Below are 3,200 nucleotides of genomic sequence, written 5' to 3' on the forward strand. Positions count from 1 at the left end.
TGAGGTTGGCCCAGGATCGAGCATTGTTTCGTTCTGCTGTGCATGGGGTCACTATGAGTCGGTTCCAACTCGATGGCACCTGACAACAACAACAACAAGCTACATGACAGATGATTCCAACATGTCCACATACTGAGAGCTCGCTACATGGCAGAGTAATCCTACGTGTCCATATTCTGAGAGCTAGCTACATGGCAGATGAATCCAACCCATGTATATTTACAAGGCTAGCTACAAGTCAGATAAGTCCAACATGTTCATACACAGAGAGCTGGCTACATGACAGATGAATCCAACATGTCCATATACAGAGTACTAGCTACATGGAAGATGAGTCCAACATGTCCATATACTGAGAGTTAGCTACTTGGCAGATGAATCCAACATATTCATACTTAGAGAGCTGGCTGCATTGGCTGATGAGTCCAAAATGTCCATAAACTGAGAGCAAGCTACGTGACAGAAAACTCCAATATGTTTTTATAAAGATAGCTACCTTCATGGCAGATCAGTCCAACATACCCAAGTACAGAGAGCTAGCTACATGGTAGAGTAGTGCAACATTTCCATATACAGAGTTCAAGATACCTGGCAGATGAGTCCAACATGTCCATATACAAAGAGCTAGCTACATGGCAGAGTAGTGCAACATTTCCATATACAGAGTTCTAGCTACATGGCAGAGTTGTCCCACATGTCCATATATTGAGAGCTAGCTACATGGCAGAGTATTCGAACATGTCCATATACATAGTAGTAGCTACATGGCAGATAAGTCCAACATGTCCATATACTGAGAGTTATCTGCATGTTAGATGAGTCCAACATGTGTATATTTAGAGGGCTAGGTTCAAGGCATCATGTTCGTATACAGATAGATGGCTACATGGCTGATGAGTCCAACATGTCCATATACTGAGGGCTAGCTACATTGCAGACATGTGCAATATGTTGATATATCAAGAGCTACCAACATTTCAGATCAATCCAAAATATCCAAGTATAGAGATCTGCCTACATGGCAGACGCGTCCAAAATGTCCATATACAGAGAGCTTGCTATATGGCAGAGTAGTGCAACATGTCCATATACTGATAGCTAGCTACATGGCAGATGAATCCAACATGTGTATATTTAGAGGGCTAGCTACAAGGCAGATGAGTGCAACATGTTCATACACAGAGAGTTGGCTACAAGGCTGATGAGTCCAACTAGTCCATATACAGAGAGCTAGCTACATGACAGACAAGTCCAATATCTTCATATACAGAGTACTAGCTACATGGCAGATGAGTCCAACATGTCCATATACTGAGAGTTAGCTACATGGCATATGAGTAAAACATGTGTATATAGAGAGGACTAGCTAGAAGGCAGATGAGTCCAACATGTTCATACAGATACAGCTGGCTATATGGCTGATGAGTACAACCTGTCCATATACAGTGAGCTAGCTACATGGCAGACAAGTCCAATATGTTCATATACAGAGAATTACCTGCTTGGCAGATGAGTTCAACATATCCATGCACAGGGAGATGAGTCACAAATGTCCATATACAGAGAGCTGGCTACATGGCAGTGTAGTGCAACATTTCCCTAACAGGGTTCTAGCTAAATGGCAGAGGAGTCCAACGTGTCCATATACAGAGAGCTAGCTACATGGCAGAGTAGTCCAACATGTCCATATACAAACTTCTAGCTACATGGCCGATGAGTCCAACGTGTCCATATACTAAGAGCTAGCTACGTGACAGATGAGTCCAACCTGTGTATATTTAGAGGGCTACCTACAAGGCAGATGAGTCCAACATGTTCATACTCAGAGAGATTGATACATGGGTGATTAGCCCACCATGTCCATAAACTGAGAGCTAGTTACATGGCAGACAAGACCAATGTGTTCATATACAGAGAGTTACCTACATGGCAGATCAGTTCAACATATCCATGTACAGTGAGCTAGATACATGGCAGACGAGTCCAAAATGTCCATATTCAGAGAGCAAGGTACATGGCAGAGAAGTGTAACATTTCCATATACACAATTCTAGCTACATGGCAGATGACTACAACGTGTCCATATACAAAGAGCTAGCTACATGGCAGAGTAGTGCAACATTTCCACATACAAATTTCTAGCGATATGGCAGAGGAGTCCAACATTTCCATATACAAATTTCTAGCGATATGGCAGAGAAGTCCATTGTGTCTATATATAGAGAGACAGCTACATGGCAGAGAAGTGCAACATTTACATATTCAGAGTTCAACCTACATTGCAGATGAATCCAACATGTTCATATACTGAGAGCTATCCACATTGCTGAGAAGTCCAACATGTCCATATACAGAGAGCTAGCTACATGGCAGAGTAGTGTAACATTTCCATATATAGAGTTCTAGGTACCTGGCAGATGAGTCCAACATGTCCATATACTGAGAACCAGCTATGTTTCAGATGATTCCAACATGTGTATATTTAGAGGGCTAGCTACAAGGCAGATGAGTCCAACATGTTCATACTCTGAGAGCTGAGTAAATGGCTGTTGAATGCAACATGTCCATAAACTGAGAGCTAGCTACATGGCAGACAAGTCCAATATGTTCATATACAGAGAGCTACCTACATGGCATATCAGTTCAACATATCCTTGTACAGAGAGCTAGATACATAGCAGACAAGTCCAAAATATCCATGTATAGACAGCTAGCTACATGGCAGAGTAGTGCAAGATTTCCATATAAACATTTCTAGATACATGGCAGAGGAGTCCAACGTGTCCATATACTGACACCTAGCTACATGGTAGAGTAGTCCAACATGTCCATATACTGAGAGCTAGCTACATGGCAGAGTAGTGAAACATGTCCATATAGAGAATATTAGTTACATGGCAGATGAGTCCAACATGTTCATACACAGATAGCTGGCTACATGGCTGATGATCACAACATGTTCATATAATGAGAGCTAGCTACATGGCAGACAAGTCCAATATGTTCATATAACAAGTTGTTGTTGTCAGGTGCCATCGAGTCGGAACCGACTCATAGTGACCCCATGCACAGCAGAACGAAACAATGCTCGATCCTGGGCCAACCTCACCAACACTGCCACCCCCGAGTCCATCAATGATGCCACCTGGCCGATCCATCTCGTTGGAGGTCTTCCTCTTTTTCTCTGACCCTCCACCCTA

The sequence above is a fragment of the Chrysochloris asiatica genome, unplaced genomic scaffold, assembly GCF_000296735.1.
Source record: "Chrysochloris asiatica unplaced genomic scaffold, ChrAsi1.0 scaffold00383, whole genome shotgun sequence".
NCBI lineage: Eukaryota > Metazoa > Chordata > Mammalia > Afrosoricida > Chrysochloridae > Chrysochloris > Chrysochloris asiatica.